This window comes from Lathyrus oleraceus, chromosome 7 (assembly GCF_024323335.1).
Source record: "Lathyrus oleraceus cultivar Zhongwan6 chromosome 7, CAAS_Psat_ZW6_1.0, whole genome shotgun sequence".
NCBI lineage: Eukaryota > Viridiplantae > Streptophyta > Magnoliopsida > Fabales > Fabaceae > Lathyrus > Lathyrus oleraceus.
Window position 1 is genome coordinate 245,937,603 of NC_066585.1, and position 7,449 is coordinate 245,945,051.

Genomic DNA, 7,449 nt, shown 5'->3' on the forward strand with positions numbered 1-7,449 from the left:
TATTGAGTTGTAACACTGTTGACTGTTGGTTGTTTGTCTGAACATAGTACTGATTGTTTAGCTTTTCTTACAGGTACTTTAGCCGCTTTAACTCATTGCTTGAGTTGCTTTGCTTGTGGTTGGCATACCACTTAGGTAATCTCTTGAACTCCATGTAGTCTGGAAGACCTGCTATCTTTGGCAGGCACCTATCTGAAGCCCTCCTTAAGAGGCAATGTTTGTGATTGTTTATATTTGTGCCATGTACTTCAAAGACCTCCTAAGTGAAGAGGCATTGGCAGATAGAAGGGATGTGCAGTCCATCCCCTGCTATTCAGTTGAGTCTTTCATCTTGCTCGCACTACGTGCTGATGCATTTTGAATAAACACCCAAAATCTTGTATATAGAGTCAGTCATTGTGGAATAGAGTTCCTCATTCTGGACTCCCACACCTTCTTTGGTTCAAGCTCACCCAGGCCGGGTTAAGAGCTGTGAGGTCTAACCCTCATCTCCCATTTCATCTGCTCACCCTAACGGTCAATGTCAGTGGTTAAGAGCCTCAGACACCTTTCTAGTTGGCTTGTTTGTCGAGGTCGATATGACCCCTCGACTAAAGCCCAGCCTTGTATGAGCCGTTTGTTTGCATATAGCGTGTGATGATTGCTTTTGATGTTTATCTGCTTTTGCTTCTCATCTCCTTTCTGTAGGAGTCGTATGATCAACTTTTGAGGAAGTTGAACGTACGTAGAGATAAACTTGAGTTGACTCACTGCCTGTGTGAGTCTAACTCTCGTTAGAGACCTCAACCTAGGACTTTTGTGGATTGCATGACAACTATTAGGCTCGAGTCAGTCTTCCTTTTAGTTTGTTATTTCCCAGTCTCTGGTTAGGATAGAAGTTTCTTCCCTGTTAAGGGGAACTACGTCGCCCTGATCCTCATACCAGATGAGGTACGTAGGCAGGAGATCGTGCGAGATCTCTCTGGGCGCCCTTTTTTTCTCTTTTGTGTGCGTTTTGCTTGACAGCTAGTAGGCTTGAGTTCCAGACTCCCTATTAGCTTGTTTGTTTGATAACCTTTTGGTGTGTGTTAGGAGATGGATGTAAGACCAGCGATTGGCATTCCGTTTCCTATTTGTTGTATGCTTGGAGTCTGATGTAAGTCCAGCAATTGGCATTCGGTTTCCTGTTTGTGTTTCTTTTGTGGAGTTGGATGTAAGCCCAACGATTGGCATTCCATTTCCAGTTGTGTGTTTCTTTTGACGTCTCAACGTCTTTGTGTTGTGTTTTGTTTCGGCGTGCGTTAGCCAAACTACGGTAGCTCTGATTCTCATTCTAGATGAGATACATAGGCATGGGATGCGATATCCTAGCGAGCCCGTTTCCCATGTCCCCGAACTACGTCGACTCTGATGTTTGTTTCTGACAAACTACGTAGGCCCAGGATGCGACATCCTGCCGAGTCCGCTTCCGTCTTCTTCCATCTGTGTTTTATTATTCTAGTGTGTGTGCAGTTCTTGAGCAGTTATCCAGCAACCTTATTCTATCCCTTTTGAGCGTGGATCCCGTCGAGTACGACGGACGTGAGGGGTGCTAATACCTTCCCTTCGCATAACCGACTCCCGATCCTTGCAATCTCTGGTCGTGAGACCATTCCTTTCCAGGTTTACTTCGAGCGTTTCCTTTCCCGCCTTTGGGATAAATAACGCACGGTGGCGGCTCTGTGTCTTTTCCCGCCGGTTTTTTCGCGGATGCGACACTCATCATCATCATCTTTAACCTTCAACCACTGGATTCACTAGATTGACAAATTTGAGCGTTAACGGGACTAACCAAAGGAACATATGCCTTCTTACAAACCACAACATCCTCCACAACCTTTGAAGATACTGGGCTAAACACACGACCACTTCAGGTCACCTTCACAACATCTGCAATGCTCACTACTGAATTGGCTGCGGGAAGAGGAACCTCTTGCCCATCCTAAATCATAGTAGCATTGTATTTGTAAGGTAAATCTTTATCAGATGCATATGAGACTAGGCCTGCTAACCGTATTACCAACATCGATACCGATCTATTATCTCTTTTGCTGCTGTCAAATTAGATTACCACTCACTCGGGAGTCTTGAAAACTGGCACAATTACGTTCACATCATTTCCCATATCTCTGGACTGATTGATTTGAATCATACCTTTATCCATCAACTTATGAATATCCCTCTTAACAATCATACATCCTCGTGGATTAACATTGCAAATAACACAACCATCATGGTCATGTTCACAATCACTGATCAAGCACAAAGTTCTATGTATCTCCACCGAAGACCTTTGGATACGTCGAACATCAAAAACTCTGTATTTACCAGGACATCCATCTACCATATTCACAGAAGAATTTCCATGAGCGTGAAACGAATTAGCTTTGACATTTGGTGTGCGGTCCTCAAAGGAAACCATCCCACTTTTGACCAATTTCTGGACTTCATACTTCAATGGATAACGATTCTCGATATCATGGTCGGGCGCCCTTGATGAAAAGCACAATGTTGATCGGGCTTGTACCACCATGGTAGAGGCTCAGGTGTATATGGAGGATTCTTCGGCTGGATCAAATTCTTGACGACAAGAGAAAGATACAGTTCTGCATAAGACATCAGAATAGGATCAAAAGTGACATTCTTCCTCTCAAAATTACTGTGCTGATTGTTGTAGTTATGATTGTTGTGAGTATGTTGTTGTTGCTATTGTTGTTGAACTGGTGTTGATTGAATTGTGGAATTGTTGATAAATACTGGAATAATAGAGGATACTTGATGATGATGATGCTGAGATCTGGAATTCTTCCTCACATGAGGCCTCCTTTTCCTCCCCACAGATATTAAATTGGTTTCTCCTTCTTTCTTCTTAGAGAAACTTCCTCCATACTTCTTACTAGTAGATGCTTCTTCTTTAGATAAACGGCCCTCGCAGACGCCTTCTTCTAAACGCATCCCCATGTTCACCATTTCAGTGAAATTATTGGGAGCATTGGCAATCATACGCTCGTAATAGAATAAACTCAAAGTCTTAAGAAAGATCTTCTTCATCTCCTTCTCTTCCAATGGGGGACTAATTTGAGCAGCAAGCTCTCTCCACCTCTACGCATACTCTTTGAATGTCTCCTTATCCTTATGAGACATGGACCGCAACTGATCACGATCGGGGGCCATATCTATGTTGTACTTATACTGCTTGACGAAGGCCTCTCCTAAGTCATCAAAAGTACGGACGTTGCCACTGTCTAAACCCATATACTAATGGAGCACGACACCAGCTAAACTGTCTTGAAAATAGTGGATGAGTAATTGATCATTATCTGTTTGGGTCGACATCTTGCGGGCGTACATCTCAAGATGGCTCAAAGGACAAGTATTCCCCTTATACTTCTCAAAGCCTAGGACCTTGAATTTAACTGGTATTTTTACGTTGGGCACTAAGCAAAGTTCAATAACACTCTTCCCAAACAAATCTTTACCCTTCAGGGTCTTCAATTCCTTTTTTATCTCTTGAAACTGGTCTTTCATTTCATCCATTTCTCATACATATCAGGGCCCTCAGACGACTCAGAGTGATAAATGGTTTCTTCAACACGTGGCAAAGCATGCATAATAGGAGGAGGCATTGACATGACCAGGCGAGATGATGACATAGGAGCAATAGTAGGATCATAACCTTCAGGCATAAAATTTGGAGGCGTTCCCCACAGGAATCTGGTAGGCATAGCTTATGCAGGTTGGCTGACAGGAAACACAGACATTGGTGTTGAGATGATCTCTGAGATGACAATCCTTTGTTGAGGAGTTGCAGGAGTTGGAGACGGTTGATTCTGAGTAGCAATGAGTGACTCCATAAGAGTGGTGAGTCTAGAAACTTCTTACTTGAGCTCTCAGTTCTCTTGTTCCATCTAATCCATTCTTCGTTGACGATTAGCACGAGTATCATATTGTTGAGTCAACTTGTCTGATACAAATATGAAGAACAATGAGACATCTGGCAGAAGAGTTAGAAGGCAAGAAACCTACTATGCAAATGATGCATGAATGCAATGTTTTTATTTTATCATTTCAAAGAACATTCAAAATCCTACTTGCAAATATTTCAATGATAATAATATTCAATAATGGCATTTGGATTTGACTATAAAATCTCTTTTTCATTCATTAAATTTTGGAAGGATTACACTGAGTACAATTTCAGAAACCAAAATACAAATACAAGAGAAAAGGAAAGTATCATCCTAAGGATCCCTATCAACTGTGCCTGATGAACTGGTTAATAGCGTGTACTTCCTTCGGATACGTGTGATATCTGACTCATAAGCGGTCTTCGTATGAGCTTTCTCAATGACGAGCTGATCGGCGATCTTTTTCCAAGCACCAGAAGGCTGAGGAATACTAGAGGAAAATAAATCCTTTCTCTCTCTCTCTCTCTCTCTCTCTCTCTCTCTCTATCTCTCTCTCTCTCTCCTCACTGTATGCTTTTCAAGAATCTCGATGAGTGCATCCTTGTCCTTTAACTTAATTTGTAACTCCACTTGCTTTCCATGCAAGGCATAGAACCGTTCTTCCCAAAGGTCCCTCTCTTACTTTATTTTAGCTAGTGCATCTTCCAACTCTTCTATATCTTGATCAGAGAGAGTTGACGGCTCAGCCACAACCATAGACATAGGTCTCTCACAGACGTACAACATCTGAAGCTCCAAAGCTCTCTTCTTCACCCAACTAGTATAAGCTTCCAAATCTACACAATTGCACGGTCCAAGCTCGGCTCTTCCCTTCCTATGAACATTGTGCCAAGCACGCCCCATCCTACTATTCAAATTTTGGGGATCTTTACCCTCTTGATAGAAAAAGCCTTCTAACTGAACGTTATTAAATTTATCCTTCAAGGGGAACCCAAACTGACGACGTGTCAAAGCAGGGTTGTAGTTGATTCCTCCTTGTCTATCAATGAGAGACACATTAGAGAATTCACCACAACTATCAATAATATCCAAGCCATCAAATACAGAATCATACCAAGTAATATCATCATTAGTGAGAGACATAAGCCTCTGAGACCATCGTAGACATTGCTTGTTCTCCAAGAAGACCGGTGTCTGAGGCAAGTGCGAAATAAACCACTTGTGCAGAAGATGAATACAATAGACAATGGTTCCACCACCTTTAAAATTCCTTAGATGTAGAGAGAAGTATGTGTCATCCAACAAAGTCGGAATAGGATTCCCAATTAAGAAGATCTAATGGCTTAACATTAACAAAGTTGTCAATGTTAGGGAGCAATGCTAAACCATAGATGAGCAAGACAAAGATGGCTTCGAAAGCGTCCATAAGACCAACTTGAGCAAAAGCAGTAGCTCTCCCAATGAGAAACTCAAAAGTTAGACCTATGATCCCTCCTTTCTTTGTCATATTGGCATCAATCTCGAACTTTTTTCAAATGAAGAGCATCAGTTATGACTTGAGATCCCGGAATCTCCTCTAATCCACTGAAAGGTACCTTGTCAGACACGGGTATTCCTAAGAGATATGCATACTCCTCCAACAGAGGCATGAGCCGATAATCAGGAAAAGTGAAGCATCGATATAGAGGATCATAGAACTGAACCAATACACTTAAGAGTCCTTCAACCACATCGACAGACAATACATATAAAAGCTTTCCATGACGTCCTTTAAAATCCACAAGATCAACTACAAAGGATGCTAGCTTCCTTAACTCTTTCAAATCTAGACATCTAAAACTGTACTTTTTAGTGTTCCTTCGTCCATAATCCATGGTCTGAAAATATTTGCAAATACGACCTTAGTTCCTTGAAATTTATTTTCTGTGATGAATGTTATGAAGTGCATGTATGCATGAGTGCAATAACCAAACACAAGGGATGACACACGAGGAAAACACATACAAAGGTCAAAAGATGGATCAAATCATCATCAAGATCAATCATCCTTTTTGGTGGATTATGGTTTTCACCTTATCAACACCCAAGTTCCATTGATATTGATGAGACTGGTCGGATCAACCAAGAATCAAAGGGTTTGTTGCGAGTCACAAGCATGGAGTCAAGTTAAGAATCATCCCAAAGGAGTGTACTAAGAATAAAAACATGTAGATCATGTTCTAAAAAGTTCCTAGAGTCGTGATCCCATCTATCGGATACTATAGGTTAGGATGACTGACTCATCAACCCATAATATTCTCAAGAGAAACTCGTCTAAGTGTAGTATCACGTAACAACTGTTATCAAGTCTACACTTGAACAGTCATTGCACTACGTCCTAAATAGGCCCAGTTGAGTTAAATATTCTACGTCCTCGACTTTTCGGACTCCCAGATCATAGAAAGTAATGCCTATCCACGACTTACTTGTGTGACATCCGTAACTCCAAAGGTGGTCTCCACTGAGTGGGGGATCTCATGTCAACTCTTTCAGGAATAACTCTTTCAAAGACAACATGACTATACCACCCTCCTATCTTAGATTGCACTCAAGTTCGGGTTATAACTTATCTCACCACATAGAGATCACCAAACACAACAAACATAAAGTATCGCACGTACAATATATACAAACATCAAGTATCAACAAATATAATACACATAAAAAGTAGGCTAAACCCACTGAAGAATAATCCCCAGCAGAGTCGCCACTTTCCTTCTATAGAGGTAAATTCATAACCACTGAGCTATTGGTTAGCTCAACGTCAATAAAACCAGAGTCTCCACCACACTTTTATTGTTTCCAAAGGAAAAGGGAAAAGTACGAACAAAACTCAAAGATAAGAAGTTTTCAAATAAAAACTAATAAAATGTCTGAGATTACAGGTAAGGGGGTTTGTTACACAGAGGGAATGTATTAGCACCCAAAGTGTCCAAGGTACTCATAGGGAGCCCTTTTTGTGTGAAAGTGTTTTATTTCAAAAAAATGTTTGCTAAAAAAATAGAATGAGGGGACGAGAAAATAATTCATTATTTATAATTTCGTGTTTGACAAGACCTTCGGTCTTATACCTATGTACCAACATAAAAATGAGGGATCAAAACCTCATAGTTCATGGTAAAAATTTCAAAGATGGGCGGATTGGATTTTACAAAAGCTTAAAGATCTTTTGTTATCAATGGGAGAATACTCAACCAATCATCGACCGATAATAAAGGCTTTACAACATTTAAGAGGGAGGGCTCCAACTTGGATTCAATCAACAAGTATGCCACTAACCCCTAATAAATGGAAAGACTTACAATCAATATATCATGGAATGAGAGAATTATATATCAACCAAAGCTAACTTAAATATAAATGCTCTCTTTTGAAAAGTTTAAAAAAGAAAAGGCACAAAGTGGCCAACATGATTAGATGAGGTTGTAAATATTTTTTTGTCTTTTTGAAAATAAAGTCAATATGATTAAGTTCATGTACAAGT